The sequence below is a fragment of the Pinus tabuliformis genome, chromosome 9 (genome assembly GCF_031772625.1).
Source record: "Pinus tabuliformis cultivar Carrire ecotype Pingquan chromosome 9, CPIR1, whole genome shotgun sequence".
Lineage (NCBI taxonomy): Eukaryota > Viridiplantae > Streptophyta > Pinopsida > Pinales > Pinaceae > Pinus > Pinus tabuliformis.
Window position 1 is genome coordinate 1200085561 of NC_142307.1, and position 24251 is coordinate 1200109811.

Sequence of the window (24251 nt, forward strand, 5' to 3'; positions counted from 1 at the left end):
CTCAATATGACCACAAATTCAACCCTCATACCTTCCATGAAAGAAACCTTGTTCTCGTGTATGACCAAGCTCATGTTGTCCTGGGGCATGAAAATTTTGAACCATTATGGCTAGGGCCTTATATCAGCCATAAGTGTTTGGGCAAGGGGGCATTCCTATTATAGGATCCAGAAGGAGAAATCCTTCCCAATCCTCGATATGGGCTCTACCTCAAGCAGTATTACCCATAAAATTTCCCATCGAGGTGCATGTATATCTATCTTTCATCTTGCATTTAGGTAGTTCTCATCCCCCACATTCTTACACATTGTCTTCTTATGTCTTTTAGATGGATTCATCATCCACACCTTATATCGGTTTTGCTGTTGGTGTGAGTCACTTCACCAGGAATCTTTCCTTGATAGCTTGGGCCATTTTTACCCCCTCTATTCATTAGTCCACTCCAAAAACGTTTTCATTGGATCTGCCACCAATAACCAGGCCAAATACGATGTTGTGATAAGTTTGTTAGCCAATTCCCTTGACCATCACATCCTTCACCTTCATGTTTTTCTAGATTCCTTTGTACTTGTCATTCAATTGAATGGCGTTTATCGTGTGCATAATCCTATCCTATGTAGAAAATATCTAAGAGATAAGCTTTTGATGGGTGAATTTGAATTCATTTCATTCAATCATGTGCCTAGAGCCCCTAATCACTATGTAGATATGATTGCAATTAAAATTCTAAATTGGCATTTATCACATGTAAGAAGACATCCATAAACAAATTGTGAACCACAATCGTCACACAAAAAAGATGCTTAATCATACATATGTATCATCATATAGTGTTTTGAGTCCACTACTCTAATACATCTGACATTCTCACTAGCATGTTACCATAAAACAAAAAATGGGGACCCACATGTCCCTATGCCTAATCACTATCATCTGGAGATTCCCGAGCTAATGGCTCCATTACCCTAGCTCATAGATCGCATACTGCCTAGCTGACCATCGCAAAGCACCACGTGATTCCTCTCCACTCTGAGGGAAAACCTGTGCACTCATCTGTATACTGATCTTCTAACTCATGCCACCGACACTATGTCACCCGGGACAATAATATGTCGTATCTACATCGGAGATCCTCAAGTAGAGAATTTGGTCTCTAACGTGATGAAGTTCCCTCCTGATCTACAACCCTAGGCCTTGCAGCTCATCCTGCATATCATGTCGGCCTCATCAGTGCCATATCTACATACCACCAAGTTTAGAAATCAATACCGCATACACATATTTCTTAAACTATAAATACACCAAATATATACAACTTTCACTTACCATTTGGGCCCCATGCTCGTCCTAGTGGAAGTGATAAGTTAGGATCCCCATGATAGTTCATGTCATTGTATGAATAATCATCTATGTATAGCGCCATTTGGTCCCAATGAGCAAAACAATCAGGTCGGAATGCTTGTCTAACTCCCCCTCCACTTCCTCATCTCAGTAGCTACGCCTAGCAGCGCATCCTGGGCTCCTATCGACCCCCATCACATATCTGAACATGAGGTTGTATAGTGGGAATCTTCTCAAACAAGAGTGAGCATAAGATTATCCCAAATGAATAGCTATCATTGGTCCTTCGTCTGCATAAGTTCAACTATCATTTCAAATATGACAACATCATCTGATCCCACCCATAATAGGTCCCATCCAACACACTCTCCACTAGCATCATATGCCCTCCAGTGATATTGTGGAAGGCATGGCTACCACAAATCCATAGCACAACTATGGCTATAGCTTGTGTCTCAATCCTCTCCAAGTCATCACCCAGATGGTCGTACCCTTTTCACAACTACCCTGTACACAATGACGCTCAAGAAACTAATCAATATGCCTCCCACGAGGCAGCACTGGATGTATCTCCCCTACCACTCCCAAGGGGGGCAGTCCTATCAGAAAATATATGTCTTAGATTGTGAGCTTGATCATGTGCCATTGTACTACAAATTCCTCATAATTTGGTTCCCAATAAATCACTATCCTCAATAGAAAGGGCTCACCAGCCCTCATCAAATGGTTCTCTAAGAAATTCAATACACCATATCATGGCAACATCCCTCTCACTACTTGATTCCCATGAATCTCATCATGGAGGGCCTAAAAATCTCGTTCTCACCATAATATCTTTAACTTCTCCATACCTGCAATATATCATTATGTTTTTCAGTCAAGAGTACAAAAGACATTCATGACCTAAACTCAGCTTTAGCTTCCAGCAAACCGCTAGTCATTCCCATCTTCTCAACCCAGAGCACAATTTTTACCCTCAAAATTGCACTGAACGCAATTGTGGGCTCCATTTCTATGCTCCAGAGCATAGATCAGGCCTCCAGAAGTGCGTTGCGACCATGAGGATGGGTAGGGGTCCCCCACAGATAGCTAAAGCCCTAATCTCAAAATCCAAACCACCAAAAATGATGAGTATGTTTAGGCCACCTACCTCCAACATGCAGATCCTGATTTTGATGGTCTGTTTGTTTGTAATGATCTCGACAAGATTGAGGGTCGTCTCCTCCTCTCCAAATTCTCCACAACTCACTATGCAAATTAATTGGATTTGGAGGCAAAAATCCCTTTTATAGGAAAAACTCTAGTTTTTTTCGTCGCCCATTGCGACCAAACCGTAGATCCATTTGATGAATTGTCAGCACCGTTGGAAAGATCTCACCAAGTTCTTTAATGAGTCTCTTTTTTTCGTAATTTGAAACTTCACTCAGCCATTCTTTCCATGAGGTGTCACTTTGCCGCCTCTTAAAACTAAATCTCTTCATCTGAGCCACAGGTATTCTAGTACCACTTTACCTTTGCACTAGTTGACTCACATGTCAATTTTTGTCATAAGTAACCATCATTTATTGATGTTTTCATGGTCCCCACCAGGCCTCCCCCATGTGACATCATCATCGAGTCACCCTTATTCAGAGCATCCGAGATGTGTCACCCTTTCACCTTTGGAGTCTGCTCCAAGTCCCCATTGAGTCCTGTTACAGTATTTCATTTGTCGTCGTGTCATGTTTCTCCAATTTCACTCATATTTGACCTCTAGTTCTTTTTCTCTGTGTTTTACGAACCCCCATTTGAGTCACTAACCATCCCCTCTGGAATCAAGTTAGTCGCTGCCAAGTTAACCATTTTTTATGCTGTGAAAATGGAATTCAACAGTCTGCCACTCATCTTGTTTCCTTCCATCATTATCCCTAGTGTTAGTCCATCAGTCACTCTACTACATTCCCTCATGCATTTGTTGAGGATTCCTCATTTCCTTAACTCTGGCAGGCTCTCTTATGTTGACCTCAACACATTTATTCTAGAAGAGTGGTCCAAAGGGTGGTATACCTTGGGACTCATTATTTCCCTTTGAATTGGTTGTTTCTCACGTGCTCTACATCAACTCCTTATCACACGATTGATATTCGTACACTTGATGATTCAATGACCCCAACGATTGTCCCAGTGATTTTTAGGTAACTGTGAGATGTTTCAGACCTCATAAGGGGTGGCCCTTCAGGCAGCCCCCCATATGCGCAAATGACCACATATGTTGATCCAGCCTCTGATGCAGTTCCGCAGATTTGATGGGTTTGGTTTTCACCACTTGTAGTGCCCACAGCATGCATGTCTCCTCCAGATGATCCATTTAGATCTTCAGAGCCCTTTCTTGTTTAGTAGGGATTCCTTGGTTTTGATCCCCCCTCCCCATGTCAGCATGAAGGGCATTATATATCATGTACTCATATGTTATTGTATCTAGTCCTGACCTATATTTTTCGAGGCACATTATGTATATGGGATTCATTATATTATTTTCTGGCCCATTGATGCTAGTGTATCATGTGTCATTTATCATGTATTTTATAGCTCAATCCCACATGGCTGGGCTCACCATTATTCTTTGTACACCGTTATCTCAGTAGGTATGTGTATGCCCCCCCCACCTCATTTGAGATCATTTACTGCCACATAAAAGGAGACTTCTATTCGTTTTATAAGTCTCACCTGCTCCATTATTTGTCCTTCCTTGACTTGCTTTAGCTCTCTCTCTCTCTCTAACTCCCCTTTTGGTGTCTCATGGAAGTGTAATCTACAACATATTTCAGTCATATGATTTGCTCCTAACACTCATACATGTGGGGGAAATATGTTATCAACAAAAAATGATCACCTAGCCATTTCTAACTATGTGGATGAAAATACGCCATGTAGATTTAATTTTACCATAGTAAAATCACTTTCCCTATGGAAAATAATTTAGTAAACCACTTTTATTAAATTATTTTTTGATTTAAATAAAAAAACCCCATGAGAATAATTAGATAAATCATTATTTATTTAATTTTCTCTGGGAATGATTATTAAATCATTATTTAATAATTATTCCTTGTCACATTTGACTAAATCCCTTAGGAATATTTAAATAAATCACTATTTATTTAAATTTCCTTATTTCTATTATTAGAATAATTATTAAATCACGATTTAATAATTATTTTGATTTCACACCTTTCCTATTTCTTGCGAAATAATTAGTAAATTGTTTTATTTGTTAATTATTTCTAAATAAAGGTATTTAAGCATTTTAAATACGTTTTCTCTCTCCAATAAACATAATAAAGGATTCCTAGTTAGATCTGAATTTGGTTAATAATATTTTATTATTCTCCATTTTCAAGACTAACTCCATACTTTGCTATAAAAGGAGGGTTTTTCACATACTGAGAGAGAGAATAAGTTTCTGAAGCATGAAAGATATCAAAGGACCCATCCCATAGAGGGGGACTTATAAACCAATTTGTAGATCTCCTCCTCTAGGTTATCAATAAAGGATTTATTCATTTGAAATAGTCTTTCCAATTGGGTTATTATACTGGATATTTTCTATTGTTTCTTTCTATTTTGGATCGTATCTTCTTTTACTGCAGGTTTTCTATTTTTATTTCAAATCTAAGATGATAGTAGCCATCAACTTGTTTTTAGGGTCACTAGTCACTTGGTGACTTAAATGAGTTATTTTTGGTACACCTTCCAATAATTTTAACACTAACAGTAATTGAAAAATTATGCTCACTAGAGGTTCAAAAATCAAAATCATCTATTTCTCCAAATCTCCAAAAATTCTTAGACAATCATTTCAAGGTATTTGATACTCCCAAAGGCCTCCCACCTATTCATGATCATGATCAAGCTATTCATTTGATTCTAGGAAGTGTTCCTCCAAACATCAAACCTTACAGATATCCCTATGCCCAAAAGAGTGAAATTGAACGTATGGTTACAAAAATTCTAGAGGTGAGTATAATTAAACCTAGTCAAAGTTATTTCTCCACTCCAGTAGTATTGATGCACAAGAAGGATGGATTGTGGCATATGTGTCCAGATTATAGGGAGCTCAACAAGCTCACTATTAAAGATAAATTTCCCATTCTTATCATTGATGAATTTTTGGATGAATTACATGGAGTAATTTACTTCACCAAGTTGGATCATTGTTCAGGATATCATCAAATTAGAATGAATACTAAAGACATTTTTAAAACCACATTCAGAATGCATGACAGTTGTTATGAGTTTTTGTTTGCGCCTTTTTCCTTACTAATGCACCTTCCACATTTCAAGGTTTTATGAATTCCATTTTCAAACCCTTCCTTAGAAAATTTGTGTTAGTATTTTTTTATGATATACTAATCTGCAACAAGTCTTGCTTAATCATGTTCATCATATGGACAGGGTGCTCAAATATTGGAGGAGAAACAATTATATGCAAAAACCTCCAAATGTTTCTTTGGCGTACATGAGGTGGAATATTTGGGTCATATTGTATCTCATGAGGGTGTTAAGGTAGACCTTAACAAAATTAAAGCCATTAAAGAATGAAAATTCCCCACAACCATAAAACATATTCGAGGGTTTCCCGGGTTGACAGTGTGTTATCGAAAGTTTGTTAGGAATTATTGGAGTATAGTAGCACCTCTAACAACATTGTTGAAGAAAGATGCATTTTATTGGACTCTAGAAGCAATTGAGGCCTTTGAACATCTTATAGAGGTTGTGTACCAAGCACCAGCCTTAGCTATGCCAGACTTCACAAAAACATTTATTGTGGAATGTGATGCCTTAGGAAATGGAATTGGTGTTGTTTTAATGTAAGAAGGAAGACCCATCTATTTTGAAAGTTATACAATCAAAGGAAAGTATTTACACAAACCTATTTGTGAGAAGGAAATTGTCGGCAATAGTACATGCAATAAAGCAATGACGACCTTACCTAATGGGAAAACACTTCAAGGTAAAAATAGATCATGATAGTCGTAAATACTTTTTGGAACAAATTTTATCTTCAGAAGAGCAAAAAAAATGGGTTAGAAAGATGTTGGGTTATGACTTTGAAATCATCTATAAAAAATGGAAGAAAAATGTTGTTGTGGATGCACTCTCAAGAATGGATGACGATGTGGAAGAATTACTTTATGCCATTTATATTATCCAACTTGATTGGATAACTGAAGCAAGGGATGAATGGAAGAATGACGAAGAAGTGTGGACACTCATTCAAAAGTTGCAGTAAGATCCGAGTACATCTGATATATTTAGCTAGAAAAATTATTCATTATGGTACAAATATCGCTTATATCTTTGTAATAATTCCTAACTCAAGAAAAATATTCTTTAGGAATTTCACACCTCCCCCTTAGGAGGGCACTCGGTATTTTTAAAAACTTACCACAGGGTCATGAAGGAATTTTTTTGGGATGGCCTTAAATATGATATTCAGAAGTTTGTGGCAAAATGTTTGGTTTTCCAACAAAATAAAGTTTATAAAATTAAGACTCTAGGTCTATTACAACTTTTATCCATTCCAAGTCAGTATTGGGAGGAGGTATCAATGGATTTTATCATAGTTTTAACCAAGTCTAAAGGAAAGAGTGTCATCATGGTGGTAGTTGATAGAATTACTAAGTGTGCACACATTTGTGCATTATCTCATCCTTTTAAATCAAGTACAACTTCCATTGCATTTATGGAAACAATTTAAAATATACATGGAAACCTAAAGTTTGTTGTAAGTGACAGAGATCCCATTTTCACTGGAAATTTTTAGGTGGAATTATTTTCTTGTCCTTGAAATCAATTAGCTCATAGCTCATCTTATCAACCTCAATCTGATGGGAAAATTGAGATAGTGAACAAATGTTTGGAAGGATATATCCATTGCTTTGTATATGATAAACAAAGACAATGGGTCAAGTGGTTACCTCTAGCAACAAAAATGACCCCATTTATGGCACTTTATGGATATCATCCACCATCCATCACATCATATTTAAGATAAAATTATAAGGTTAAAGTAGTGGAAGTTCACATTAGGCATCAACAACAAGTTCTCCAACTATTAAATCATAACCTCACTCTGGCACATATTTGAATGAAAGAATAGGCATATCAACATCACAATGAAATAAGTTTTGATGTAGGCGACTGGGTAGTTTTACGACTACAACCATACAAACAAATGTCCCTCAAGCAAGCTAAGAAGGATAATAAATTATCACCCAAGTATTATGGTCCTTACAAGGTGTTGCAAAATATTGGTACTATGGCATACAAATTGGAGTTGTCTACATCTTCCCAGGTACACCCAGTTTTCCATGTTTCATTCCTAAATAATGTTATTGGAGACAAGCTCCCAGTTCAAACAGTCTTGCCAAAACTTGATGAAGAAGGAAAAATCATATTTCATCCTGAAACAGTCATGGAAATAAGAACCTGACAACTATAGAATCAACTAATGCCAGAGTGTCTCATTAAGTGGAAGAACTTACCCACTAAAGATTCCACTTGGGAGGATGGAAATTTTATACAGAAGCATCCGGAACTACTGAAGCGTTGAGGAAAACAATTTTTTGAAGGAGAGGGGCATGTTATGTCCATATAATACTAGTGTATTCCCCTTATTGTTATCGTTGTGCCCATGTATCCCCCATGTTGTTATTTTTGTGCCCCATAGAAGCCCATTATTGTTATTGTTGTGCCCTTACATTATTATTGTTATGTACAATCTGATTATATTGTGACCACTTAGACTCCTATATATACCAAGGAGGTCTTATCATTTGTATCATCCAAGAATTGTTCATTTATGTAATGTAAAGGAGGCTTCCCCCACAAAGAGGATACTTTTTAAGTCGTTGATCTATCTTTTCGGTGCATCGGCTACATACCACCAACTTAATATAAAATTTCACTTCCCTATGAGGCAGTAACTCTGAAATCTCTATTGGAAATACATCCTAAAACTATTGCAAAACTAGGTACCTCTTCAAGACTTCCACATCCTCGACATCCTTATCTTTAACACTAGAAATATGCGCTACAAACGATACACACACTTTCCTGTAACTGGGCTTTGCCTGTATAGTTGTAACCATTCTAACTGATGTTGCCTTCCTCTTACCCTACAACATTCTTTGTTCTCCACTGTCATCCAAGAACTCAATAGCATTTTCATAACAATCCACCTTAGTCATGTGAATATACAGCCAATCCATACCCATATTGTATGATCCCAACGGAATCACATTCAGATGTGATGATGTAGGCACACCATTCAAAACAAATGCACATGCCCTTACTCAATGATGAATTATTTTCTTAGTACTTGTAGCAAACTGTACCAACCAAGACTCTGCATGCATTTATTTTCTCAAACCACACTTATCCAGTAGGTCAAGGTTAACATAAATATAATTAGATCTAGGGTCAATCAAAATAGAAACAACTTGATCACAAAGCTTACCGTCCATATCGATAATAGATGCCTAGTGATCTGCTTGCCTATTATGTAATGCTGAACAGATCCAAGGAATGTTCTTTCCAACATCCCCAACTATCTACACCTCCTAAGCACTCTAGATATGAGGACTACCACCCTAATATGATGGATAATCCTTCTTGAGATGATCCTTGCCACATATCCAACACTACAACTGTCTCCTATCATCACCTATATTCTACTACTCTCCAGGATGAGACCCATGTCCCTTCTCAACTGAATTAAACTTCTTGTAAGGAACAACATTCTCTTTCTCACCTGCATCCTAAGGTCTTGTTCTCTTTGGTGGTCATTTACCTATAGTCTTGGCATTCCCTTTCTAACCTAGCTTAGACTAGGTCTTACGCTTTAATTTCTTATAATAGTGCTTCAACATCCCAATGACTTCTTCCAACAATCAAGGCTCATCATACTCAATCTAATCCCTAAATTCTAATGGAAATCCACTAACAAATCTCTAAAATTTGGCTTTCTCATCCTTAAGATATGACACATACCTCAACAACTCGAAGAACATAGTTGTGTACTCCTCATCTATCATCAATCCTATCTTCAGCTCATAGAACTCCTTGGCTTTACTATTATAGTACCTCTTTGATAAGTAATTCTTCCTAAAAAGTCCATTAAATTCATGCCAACTCAACTCCTCTGTCCTGATGTCTTTGACATGTTTCACATATTCCCACCAGATGTCTGTTTTCCCTTTAAGATTGAAAATAGCTACCCTGGCCTTCATGTTCTCTGCATAATCATGCAGCTCAAAGAGATTCTTCATCCCAAGAAACCATGCCTTTGCATCTTTCGATTTCTTCAACTCTCCATCAAATGCAGGCGACTTGGATTTCTTGAACTCATCTGGAAAACATCCCTTGTTACTCCTCCTATAAGGATCATAGCAATGATGAACATGATACCTGTATAAACCAGAACTAAAGTAAAACCCATGTCCACTACCTCTCCTATCAAGCGTTTACAAGAATCTTCCATATCTGACTATTTCATCCATGTCTGACCTATGCCCACCATGAGACCTGTTACCATATGCTCCATTAGTCCTATCCTCCTATCCATCACTGGTCTGTGGTTGTTCATGTCTCTAAAAATTTGATAGGCTCTGAAGAAAGAATGCATTGACCTCTACTTGTTTCTCTTATTCCTCGTAAAGTCTCTCCTGTGACTAAATGATCTTGTCATTATCTACTTTGAAACTTATTATCTTTTCCTTCAAACTTCTCAATGTTTCTGTTATGTCTGAAGAGTACTCATCTCTTGGCTACTCATATGATCTATAAGGGGAGTCTCATGAGCTGTAGTCCACCATTTTACTAGTCATATTTCATCTTCTTCTTCCTGCAAGTATACCATGTCATCTAAACCAAAATATAAGCATAATCAACATACCTTAGTGAAGTTTAGGGGAGGCTATCTCATTTGAAAAATCAATCAATATTAGCGTGATACATGTATATACATAATCCTATCAATATATCAACATCATGCATGACAATACCAGTTACATACCATGACCTCATGCACAATAACCATAACTATGACAATGCATTCATTACAACCACATAGACAGCTAACATGCATGCTTGAAAAGCACATTCTGCACGTCCATGTAGTCCAAGTAGTGAACCATGCTCTGATACCAATTTCTAACCACCCCTCCCACATTTACTCACTTTAACTGCCCTGTCGGGGTAAAAATGAGCTTAGGGCTTCTATGACATGAATCAACCTCTTAAGTATAGTTAAGTAAGTGGAATCGAGAATCTGAAACTTTACTGACCTTCCTCAGGAGCTACAGGATCCCCAGGAGCCAAACAACCACTCCAGGTTCCATAACCCTAAGTTAACTTTATTTTTGAGTGATTTGGATTCCCATTCACTTTCATAAGAAGGAAAGACAATGATTGTAAGCCTCTAGTCACATGGATAACCCCACCTCCTAACAACTATAGTTTAGATTTCCCAGTTCTGAGAATGCGACCCGAGAACCTAAGCCATTTTTTCAAGGCTACTATCCAAACCTCTACCCAAAATTTGATAGAACTTTCCAAAATGATGAATGACACCAAGACAAAGGCATTAATACAAAAATTAGTCAAGAAATTGACCTAACTAGGCCTAACCATAATATATATTTCATCAAACACATTGTGAACATGAAATCTAGAGGACATAAATGCATATATGAACATAGGGGTCTCATACTTATCTGAGAATCGTCAAGAAGGTCTAATTCCCTCTTCCAATAATTGAAATAACATATATTAGGTCATGCATTCAATAACCATTCATTTACCAATCAAAACATGATAAGAGCCATTACTAGAATCTGTCATAAAACCATGCTTATAACCAACATTTAACCAAAATAATAGCAATGATAGAACAACCATCAAAGCCACATAATAGCAAGTGCATTTACTCATAAAATAAAAGATGAAAAAAGATCTTATTAGCATATTCAAAATACAACTGAGTTATAAACTTCCACATGCCACCCAACCATAGACTGGGTTGAATCAAATCTTTCTTTCAGCCAATCACCCTCGTGCCATATTCCAAGCATGAGTATGGGACTCACAACAAAACAAATAGGGATTCCTCATAATTTAATGCAATCCCACCAAAACTGGTCAAGGGAGTCCTAGGCTTGAAACACTCACCTACATAACCAGCCTTTACCACAATCCCTCCATTACCAGTCAAGGGATTCCTAAGCCTAAACAAAAACACTACCAGGCTTTAGTGCAATCCCTCCAAAACTGGTCAAGGGATCACTAGGCCCTAAAAATTTTTGGATGCCTCCAGATTTCCTCACCAATACCTTGAAGAAATTTTCTTATATCCACCCTCAAGATTTACTACAATCTCACCATTACTGATCAAGGAAAACCTAGGCCGTTGGGAATTTTCCTAATAACACCTCACCTGGTTCCAAAACCATCTGGAAATCCAAAGCTCAACTAATGAAATGTCCCCATCAGACCATGGCTATCTGGAAATAGCAAGGGAAGGATGAAACTAGTCTCACACCTAGGAAAACCCATTCCAGTGACAACAAGAGAACCAAATACACACATGCATATACCATGCATACCAAAACTAGCAAGGGAACCATACATGCAATCGATACCTACAAATTTATCTCATTATAGATGCTTGATTCAAATATTCCTTTCTTGATCCTTACATTTCGTTGTCTTCCTTCCCTTCCTTTTCCTTCCTTACTCCAACGCTAGATTTCTCCAAGAATGATTTAAGTGTGAAAGAGTATGAGAGAGAGAGAGAGAGAATAGAGATAGAGCTCCAAAACTGAACTGACTAAAGTTGTGAACTGATCCTCAAAAGCCCTTTTATCATTGAGGCCTCTATTTTCTTCATTTCCCTTAATTTTTCTTGGATTTCCTCCTCATGTGCAACTTGTGACCTTTCACCTCCCTTTTCTCCTATTTTCCTTTGTTTTGATAAAACAAATGACAATTAATGCCTCTTTACCTTTCCAAAGCCTTTTCCAATTTCCGCTTAGCCATTATAAACCAAATGAACACCCACTAGGATGTTTTTTCCCAAAATTTAGCCTGAAATATGTTCCATGACCTTGGTATTATTTTGTCTTTATTAACTTTATTACATGAACTTCTAACCCGGGGTTGTTACAATCACAACTTTGAAATACAGTTTACAAAAGATGCATTAAAGTGTGCTTGTCATCGTGAAACTTCCTCCCTTCCTCCCATTTGTATTATATGTGTGTGAATCTTCCTCCCATTTTCATTATGCTTCATGCATGTTTATGTTACATAAGAATAAATAAAAATGAATGAATGTGTTTTTGAAAAGTGTAACTAGGTTCGGTCTTCATAATGACATGTGTAATTGTGATATTATGTAATTGATGAAAAGAAGAAAATATTATTATTATTGTAATGCTTGTGTCATGGGTTTCATGAGCAATGAATTTTATTTTAGTGATGGCTCCCATTGTCAGCCTTTAGGATTTGTCATCTAGTCATAAAAGTCAAATTAAGTCTATGTCATGTATGAAGGACCCTTCTTGGGCATGTTACATTTTGTATGAGTCATTAGATAAGTATAAATAGTCCTCCAAGACAAGCAAAATTATCTCCCTTCAAGTTAGCTTCAAAGTGGAATTAATTATCTCCTCCAACAAACATGCTGGATCACCTTCTTCAAGTTGGCTAATTTGAGGGGGATACTACTATAAATAGGGAGCTTGGCCTAAGTTCAAAATATAGAAAATTTGGACAAGAATAAGACTATAGTAAGAAGTGAGAAGGAGTAAAAGAATATTCCTCCCAACATGTGAAATAAAGAAGAAATAAGATCAAGGTTCTTAGTGTATTTTTGGGATTGTATTAAGGGTAAAAAACCTATATACTTGCTAGAAGTATGTTGCAGCAGTGAAGGCCAAGGAGAAGCTTGTTATAGTAGTGAAATCTATGGAGAATTCTATTGCAGTAGTGGAAGCAAAGGAGAAGTTCATTCCTCCCAGGGAGCCAAATTGGAAGAAGGGCTAGTCAATAAGGTTGTGAATTAACGAAAAAGATTGCAGACCTAATTCAAGAAGGTCGAAGGTCTAAAGCAAAAGGAAGCCAAGGTTGAAGAAGAAGCCGAGAAGGAGGAAGGAGCATAAGGTTGACTATTTTTTACTAAGGATCTTGTGTCTTGGTCTTGGAGTGGAAAATAGGTCAAGGGTCTTGGTCTTGGTATTCATCAATTTTGGTTTTCCTCTCAAGTGGGAGAGGTTTTGGCCCTGTCTGATAGCCTATATTCTGTGTCTCTTGGCTCTTTATGGTTTATGCATTGGTAGTTGTTTGATGAATAAGAACACTAATAAACTAAGTAAAAGAGGATACTAATATAAACAAGTAAAAATCATTCACAAGAAGTTACTAATAGAAGAGAAATCACTTAATTGTTATGCCCTAGATTTTTCAATAGGTATCAGAGCTAAGGTGACTAAGTCAAGGAAGGGAATCTTATCAAGGTACACTCAAGGATCAAATCTCAAGGAATGCATCAAACTGAATATCATCTTGAAATGAAAGGAAGCATCAAAACCCTACATCTACTGAAGTTTAAGTGTTTTGAAGAGTATTAATCCAAAGGAAGCTAGATGAAAAGCTGGTGTCATTGCGCTCACTGTGGGATCAAGGATCACTCTTGAATAAAACTACCTTCATCAAGGAGAATTTTTCTATCCTCTATATCATCATGAACATCAAGGAAGCAACAAGAATAAGGATCATCCTATCAAGTAAGTATATTTATTTCGAAATATGAATTGTCAAAATGTCTTTTTGCAAGGAAAAAAACAAATTAGTTGGATCTTCAAAGTATATTGCATGGAAGAAAAGGACATATCTGAATCTCATTGAAAATGAGGTTATGGAACATGTCAAAGGTTTTATAACTAAACCATTAAAGGAAGATGCTCAAGCTCTTGCCAAGTATATGAAAAGGGAAGTTAGGGATCAAAGGATTCTCATAGAATCCATCAAGGATCCCCTCATCCCATATGTATCTAAACTCGAAACTTCAAACGAAATCTATGACAAAATGTTAGAGTTGTATTCTATAATAAATGTTGGTGAAGTCATATCATTAAGGAAATAACTCTACAAGCTCAACATGTCAAGGGAAGATGGAATAGCCTCATACTTTATGAGGATATCTGAGATCCAGGATCAACTACAAGAGCTGGGAGAAGTCATGTCTGATAGCAAAATGACTATAGTTGAATTAAATACACTACCGAAGGAGTGGGGTAACTTTGCTTCAAGTATTTATGGGAGGAAGTAAGCTACTACATTCTAGGATCTATAGTCACGGTGAAAGATTGAAGAATCTATACTAAAGTCTAAATCTTATGTGGGAGAAGGTGAGCAAAATCAAGATTATGTTGCAATGACAAAAAGAAAGGGACAATTTGGAAAGTTTGGTCCTCGAAAAAGAAAATAAGAGCATGGCTAAAATATAATGTTATGGGTGTCAAGAATATGTGCACTATAGGATAGATTGTCCTAAGCTTAAGAAGGACAATAACAAAAGAGGAAGAGAAGAAGCCCACATCACCAAGGAGGTGGAGGAAGCTGAAAAGAATAAATACATGAAGGAGGAAGTAATAGATCTGCACTATTGAGATATTCTTCCTTACATAAGTTGAAGGATAATTGAGATATTGAGATATTCTTAATATATTGTAACTTTATTAATATTTTGATATATTCTTATCGACATATATCAACCACATTTATTCATGTGGTTGAGCTAGTTTAGAGGGTAAATAAAGGAATTATGTTGAAGAAACCCTAGTTTCTTGAGGGAACCTAAGTACAATAATTTGCCTAGAATATTACATAGGGCCCCATTGGGAGCTAGGTTCATGTCGATCAACCACCATAGTGACAATGAAAATAAAGATTTATCCCTTTTCACTCCAATTAAAACACCAATTTAGAATTAGTTGGTCAAAGGTGGAGTGAGGATTACGGCTCGAATAGAACTAGTCAAAGTTTAGATAGAAGAGTTAGTTCAAAGGTCCCAAACAAAAATTTTACCGATCTTTAAACATTAAAAACCAACATCATATAATAGGTTGGAATTCCAAGTATCAGCCCCCCAGAGTTTCATATACCAATTCATGTGCAAATTTTAGAGATTTTAACCCTTACATAAAAACTTCATGCAGTGGGAAAAAAACCAACCTCAAGACACTGACATTTTTTAGTTTGATTAGTGTGCTGGTGGAAGGTTGGATGTGGATGACAGTTTCTAATTCAACATAGTTTTTCTCTCCTTGATCGAGTTCCTCAGCCGTGATTGAAAAGAATGCATGCACAAACTACAACACAACAATTATAACATCTTAAAGGGAGCTAGATCAAGATATAGCTTGATCGAGCTCCTTTTCATATGACACTTTCATATCATGGAAAGAGAGAGCTCAATCAAGATCCCTTTTTGAAAACCCCACTCCCCAATGGAATGCCTCATTCACCATGGGTTACATATGAGCTCGATCAAGGCTTCCTTTTTCTTTCGTACCCTTAACATGCTTGCCAAAAAGTGTAACCCACCTCTGTACCAAGACCCAAATTGCAATAAAATAGGACATCGATATTTACAAGAAAATCTCAGGCATCATTTTTGCTAGGGATTCGCCTCAAGTTCACAACAAATGAAGCATTTCCCTACTATAAAATACTCCTGCCATGGATGAACACAATCCATGATTTTTTTATTTGTCTTTCCCAACATATGTCCAACAATTAAAGACCACTTGCATGTCAATTGGATAAGAACAAGCCTATACATCTATCGAAAAAGATCTTGATGTAGGCCAATGGAGCTTTTTCTTTCTAATATATATATATATATATATATATATATATATGGATAGGGCCAAAGCCTTATAAAATGACTGGATTCAAGTTTTCTTTAGAAAAAGAAAAACTATTGCTCAAGATTGCACATATAATATATGTGGAAAGAAAGGGAAGAGGCTCTTTTCAAAACCGTTGAGTTAAAAAATTTATATCAAATTCCACCACACAATAGCCACCGTAGCCAAGACCAATATATATAACCTTAGCACCAACACCTATGATAAAAGTCACAAGATTGTTTATGTGGCAAAACTCTAACCACTGATGTTTTTGTTTGATGCAAAATCCTTAGCATCAACACTTGCAATAAACTACTTATGTGACCACACTCTGTGAACATAAAATTAGCCTCTGATGAGTTTGTACCGAGTAACCCTGCTGAGAACGTATTGTGTTCCCCACTTGTATTTTGAGGGAAATAAATATCTGAGATGGGCATAATTCCTGTCAAATGCCACTTCTCTAATTTCCTATTGATTGTTGACCCCAGCAATAATGTTTTGTCCTAGGCATTTGACTGACCCTCTCTTGTGATGATCTCTACAATGGGAAATTCGATGATAATTTCATTTTTCCTCTTCGTCACTCACCACCAAAGATTCTATCATGGTGATTTCAAATTGAGTTACCCCGCGATTTGAAACCCAATCATGTGTAAGAACTTCCATGGTGATTTTTTCTCGGGAAATATTGTCTTATGATGGGAATTGGTTTTGTCCTCCTAACCCAATTAATTGAAAAACTCCTCTCTAACAAAACTAATTTTCATCCCCTTCCACTCTATTATGAGAAAGGCTCGACACAAGTTTTTTATAGGAATTTTAGTAGAATTTAAATGAACACATAGAGTGTCCCCATTCCACCATTTCTATCACATTTAATCATAAATAAAGCACATGATTTATAGATAATTTGGAATACACTCATAGAGGAATCATAGAGGAAAAATTGATCCCAGTATGCACATTTTTTACACATAAATCTTCTCACCACACTCTTTGTCTCTTATTAATTCAAGGTTTCAATAAAATGCATCATAAAGTTGCTCTAGATCCAGAAGATCAGTATCAAATGGCCAAACATGGCATATAATTAACAAATTACGACAAATTTTAATGTTGATCAAATTACATGGCAATAAAATAAAATCGATCCTAACAATCCTACATATTGAGGAACCAACTCCTCTCATAAAAGGTTTTGACCTTCTTGGTCAATTGATTTTTTTACAAATGCTCCTACATCATACTCCCAAGGAATAAGGAATTCATGGGCTCCTGCCCATGAGATCTTTAATATATTTGCTACTTCTGTAATAATGTTTTTTCAAGTAGCCTAGCTATAGGATAGTCTTTACACTTGACCAAATATTTGTAATAATCCTTGCCCCTTGTCTTCTTAATCAATATTTTATCTAAATCTTCTCTAGCTACAAAGGTTTCATTGTTTTTAACCGCTTCTTCCATTGAATCTATTGTTGTCCATTGTCATCTGTTGTTCGTACTACTTCATCCGATTAATATTTGTAAAGGTCTATAACATTCAAAATGGTAGAGATTCCAATCCTTGGTGGAAACTCAATTTCATATGCGTTTGCTGAAAATATCCTAAGGATATTACAAGGACCACTTTTCCTCAATTTCATTTTATTATATTCTCCTATCAAAAATCTCTCTTTTCTTAGATGTGCTAAAACTAATTCTCCCACTTCAAAGGTTGGTTATCTCCTATTCAGGTATGTTGCAGTTTTGTATTTGAGGTTGTTGTCTTGTAACTATTTTTTTACTTGTTTAGGATCTCCTTCATAACTATAAAAAAATATTCACCTATTGCACTCCTTTATTCAGCTCTTTCCAAACTTCTAAGCTCATGAACTCCTCTTAGGTGTGTTCCATACATAATTTGGAATGGAATCTGGCTAGTAATTTTGTTCGGAGAATAATTGTAGGAAATTTGAGCCTGGAAAAGAGCCTAACCCAATTGTTTGGGATGGTACCTGTTAGTACTCAAATCTGCCTTAGGTTGAAGGAAGGCAGGATTCAAGATAACACCATACCACGCTCAGCCTTGTAGCTAGCCCTACGAGGACAGGAGAGGGCTCTCTCCGGGTCAACTTAGAAAAAATACTCAATAGGGTCCGAGATGACTTAAAATAAGAACTGATTTTAGGCTAGGTAAATAAATATGAAAGAGGTATTTTGATGAATGACTGAGTTTTCTAGGATGTATGGGACCAAGGAACAGCATGAGCAGAGAATTTAACTCAAAGACGCAGATTATTTCGTGAGGCAAGATAGGCAGAAAGTCTAGCAATTAGTTTTGAAATAATATGAGGAGGAGAGATTTCTTAAGAGGGTGAAAAGGGCATAAATACATGAATCCTTTTCAATAGAAGAAAACATAGAACGTGAAAACATTCCCAAGGAAGAGCAGTAAACTGAATTCTACCTTTTCTTACTTAGAAGCTTTCACTGGAAATGAATATGAATGAACTATGAAACATAACGAAATACATATGAAACAAAAAGAAAATACATTTGCTAAACTCACGCCACAGGAATCTCATGAACCAGAGCTGCAATATTTCATTAATTCTCTGTCAAAATGTACAGTGAGTGACTGATTTTCTCTCCCACCGTTTCCCAGAAACTCCAACCAACTCTTTACAAATGATTTTTCATACAATAAATAGACTCTGCCATCAGGAAATGGATCGACCCAAAGTTGAGGAGTTTTTAAATCATTACAAACTTTCATGAAAAATGTTTTTAAACTTTGCCTTTGATGCTGGGAAAAATGTATTTTTAATGAACGGGCTCATTTGGAGAAAATTGCAAATCGACATCTCGCGGAGCGGAAGTGATTTTGGCCTTTGGGTCTCTGTGCGTTGCGCCAAAAGATGTATGCATCGTGCCACGTTGGAGGTGGTTCTGAGGCACTTCCTGAAGTCCAAATTGAGCCCAAGTATTCTTGTTGGAAAGCCCTTCCTATCTACTTTCCAACCCAAGTGGCATTTCTAAATTTGGATGCAATTTTCCTCTTCAAAACTACAATCTCCCAAGACTGCTTCCTGTGTGTCAAAATAGGGGCAGAGAGGTCATTTTTTGGGTGTTTTTGACCTCTTGAGGACTCAAAAATTGCCCAAACTTCTTGGCCATGCACCAGCAGTCATAATTTTCCATGGAAAATCCAAAAATATAAACTTTTTGTCATTTGGATCTCCCTAGTGAAATCGCGCGCCAGGTGGCACGACGCACAAGGAGAAAAAACCTATTTCTTGTGCACAAAATTTCAAAACACAAAAATGTGCTCCAAATTTCTTGAAATTTGGGCTGTACCTGTTTTATGACATGTCATGCTGAACCAACGAAGCCTCGGCCAAGATTCGGAGCCGATCTTGCTCTTTTTTCCTCTTTTGTCTTTTTGTCACCTTCCTCAATTTCGCCTTTAGGCTCTTGATTCTTGCTTTGGAGCTCATGTTTCGGGCCATGTAATGGTGAGTCATGCACCTCAGCATTGCTTTTTCCCTATTAGCCTTCTCTGCTAGCTGCTCCAAGTGAACATTCACTTTCTCTAAAACATACTCTCGGTCCTCATCTCTTTGCTCAATAGGTCTACCTTGTGCTGCCATGATGTGTTGCCGGTTTTCCTTGATCAGTTGCAACTCTATCTCAGCTTTCCAATCCTCAAGTTGTTTGTTCCTCTACTCCAGGTATGTCATATTCCATTTGGCTCTCTCCAAGTCAAGGGATAAGGCTTGGATCTCGGATTGCTGCTCCTGGATGATCTCTTTAAGCTGTGCACCTTGCGGATCCACATTTGTATCATCACCATGAAGGAGAATGATGTCGGTCTCTCGTTCACCTCATGGCCCCTCATCATGCATTGGCTCCTTACCTCTATCCTGTACCTATAGTGCTGATGTCAAAAGTGAGTCCCCTTCCACCCCGGGTGGAGATAACACTCGCTTTGCTGCTGCAAACAAATGTCTAGCGCCCCTCTAATATGTGACGAATATCGGCACACTGGCGGTCTCATGGTGCTTGTACTGATGAGAAGGTCCCCCTGTCCCAAATCTAGTCTCTGAAGGTCCTTGTGAAGCTCGGAAGAAGTCACGGGAGATGAAATCATCCCAAGTGATACCCTGTAGATGAAGCTGATGCACAACCAAAATCTTGATGAGAATAAAATGATAAACACTATTAAGTTGCTGCTGAGGGGTTTTATGCTGTATAAAGGTGGTCATCCTCTCTATGTTCCAGCAAATGAAATATGGAATGTTCATCATCCATACCCTGGTGAAATGCATGAGCAACCTGATGTGATAATCATAAAGACGAGAGAATCGTCCCTCACAGCTGAAATATTTCATAATCAATCTCATTAGTGGAGCATATTCATCTTTCAGATATCAGAATGGAAAGACTCTTTTAAGCTGCCTCAAGGAAGTGGTTTTAATATATGGCTCATAATAATGCCGACCAATCTTCTGCTTCTTGTTCCATGGTTCTCCAATGTTCATTATGTCGGTTTCTAATGAGACAGATTCTAGTGTAAGTGTGAACGTGACACGAGCTAAAGTAGCCTGATCTGCATGTAAGTGCAGCATGAATAGACGAGCCAGCTCATGATGAAATTGAACACTAGACACCTTTTGACAAAACTCAAAGCATGACTGATGTTGGAAACATGACATAGCAAGAGGGCAGGCCTGCAATTCTGTAAGGGTGGTCGGTTCTTCTCTAACATGTATGCCACTTTTGTGAGGCCTCCAGGGAGCCTGTTCTTCCAAGGATGAGTCGCTTTGGGTTTCCATTTCATAGTTCGATACATGCTCAGATGCCATGAGTGTTGTTTTTCCACTACCTTAGAGAAAAAGATGCTGGTGATAAAACTATGTTTGGACAGCTTTTGTGATGTGTTGAAACCTGCCACCAAGGGGAAAAATGCAACAAGGGGCTGTTAGGAAGGAGAATAATATGAAGGGATTAGGGACTATGAGGAGGAACTTTATTTAGGGACATGTAGGGGGTTTAGGAAATTTTATATAGGATAGGGTTTGGGGTTTTACATTTGAAAAATGAGCGGAGGGGATAGGGAATATGAGTTTAGTAACATTTTAGGATATGGAAAAATGGGAAAAATGGAATAGGGAATAAGGGAATGATGGAAATAAGGGAAAAATGAAATGGAGGAGGAACCTTGGCACCAACACAATGAATTTGCAATCCTAACAGCAATTGTTTTGATGGTTTTAAGTGGTAGGGTTTAAGAGTTTTTGTTGCAACCATAAGCAGCCATAAACCTTCATCATACTAACACAAAAATGGAATAAACACTGAGAGATTGACCCCACCTGGAAAATTCAAGGGATTAAAAGGCAATTTTTTGCAATTCTGAGCAAAATCGGGCTTTTATGTGTATGCGCCACGCAGCATACCCAGTGTGCCACGTTGTTTGAGTGCGCCACGCCCATGTTATTTAACACTGTATGGTCGCGCCCAGTCCGCCGCTCTCCCTCAGTGCGCCGCGCCACTCCGCCTGTGCGCCGCGCCTGTCAAGACACCTCCAACTTCATCCAAAACGTGCGCTGGCTCACCAAATTCCTTTGAAATGATTTCTCTCCGACCTTGGCATGTAAAATGACTTTGATTCTTATGAGAAAATCTATATAAGGGCATGGAGTCATGGGTTTGATTTTTGTTTCTTCAAAACCCACTTTGTAATGTTTCATTTTGGCACTTTTTCCACAACTTAATACAACTGTGTATTTCACCTTCTCTTTTTGGATTTTTGACTAAAATGATGAAATTTTTGGCAATTTTTTGCAGGAGTAGCTGTCATGGCATTTGGAAAAGGATGACTAGAACCAGCTTTTCAAGTGCTTCATGTTGGAGAAATTTACATATTTATCATCAACATTAATTTGACGATTTCCTCTTCAAAATAGAGTTTTGAAGAGGAATAACCCTTGAGCATTATGGATGATGAAAATCTGGAGATGAAACTTATTGAACCCCCCTCTGGCCTGTTGGCATGTTTGGGTACTTGGAAAACATGACTTATGAAACCCTATACCTATGACTGATATGATTTTTTTCCCATTAAAATACCAAATATTGATTGTCATTTAATGAACTTTGATGAACAGAGCTGAGCCAGCAGGTACAAAGCATGAGGGGTAATGATTGGCAAGACCCTTCCATCCGATTTATGGCATGCCCCTAGCGGAATGTAGCTGAGTGAATGGAGCGAGACACCTAAAAATGAAATGCAGAAAGAGTTTTGATCTCGGATGGAGGACTGACAAGACCGACTCCAACATTGGCTCCAATGGGGATGGTAGCTCCGTGGAGGTGCCAAGAACAGCAGATCTTTGGGAGAGCAAACAGTGCCTTCGTCCATTGGGCTATGGAGTCGTCATTTCGACAAACAACACGAATCTCTAGACTCATTTATTAACATGAAACTTGACCCAACTAACTCAAATTTGAACTTAACATGACTCAAAGACTGACTAGACAAACTCAAACTAAAACTGAAATAAAATGGTATTTACAGTGACAATGGAAACAACACAAAACTTTTCAGGAATTGTACCGCTTGAGCAGCCAACCATTGATCGGCCCTCCTAGACAATCTTCTGCGTTCATTTCCTTCAGAAGAAAGGCATTCTGACCCCGATATGCTGCAATCTTGAAGGAACCCTTCCTGAGATTCTCGAATTTACCGTGCTTACCTTTCTCCTCGTTCCTCGCATCCCACTTCAGCACCACATCGTCCAATTGAAATTTGTCCACCTTTTCTTTTTTGTCATAAATTTTCTTAATCTTCTACTACAACTTGGATGTGTTTTGGAAAACTTCCTCCCTGGTCAACTACAAATTTTCATGATCGTCTTTATGCTGCTGAAGTGGTTTTTCATACAATGCTTCCATGATTTCTCCGTCCATTAAGTCATCACGCCCATAAAAATTCTCAAGATCTTCAATAAAACTATGAACATGGCTACAACAGTCCTAAACTAAAGGCAAGGATGGATACGATTCTTTATACCTTTCAAAGAATATAGAAGCAGGTGGCAAACTTTCATACCAAGATCGGGCTTCGTCTTCCAGAGTAGCCATAAGCATTTTCATCAAACAGTCTTCAGGAAAATTGATCCTTAGTTTATGCACATGAATGTGAAATTTCACCAGATGAAGAGCAGCGTCATTACCTTCCACATTTCTGAACATAGGAAAATTATTAAGCCAATCCACCTTGGGCATTTTATTCGGAAAACCTGGGATGTGATCTCGACTCATGGGAGCGTATCTTCTTGCAACCCGCTCCATTTTGAAAATATCGAAGCTACTGATCTCTCTGCAGTGGAGTCACCATGAAGCATCGATTGCTATATTCTTCAGTGAATGGAGTCGCCAGGTGAATGATTTCAGCCTTCTTATGTCTGATTGTTGTCCACCATCAACCATCAGATCTGAACTTGATAGATGTACCAGGGCAAGACAATCTTCAAGAAAACCATTTTCTTCCCTAGTGGAGTCGCCACTATGTTAGTTCTCAAATCTTCCTTAGGCTGAAGGAAGGTAGGATTCAAGATAACACCATACCACGCTCAGCCTCGTAGCTAGCCCTACGAGGATAGGAGAGGACTCTCTCTGGGTCAACTCAGCAAAAATACTCAATAGGGTCTCAGATGACTTAAAATAAGAACTGATTTTAGGCTAGGTAAATAAATATGAAAGAGGTATTTTGATGAATGACTAAGCTTTTTGGGATGTATGGGACCAAGGAACAACATGATCAGAGAATTTAACTCAAAGACACAGATTATTTCGTGAGGCAAGACGGGCAGAAAGTCTAGCAATTAGTTTTGAAATAATATGAGGTGGAGAGATTGCTTAAGAGGGTGAAAAGGGCATAAATACATGAATCCTTTTCAACAGAAG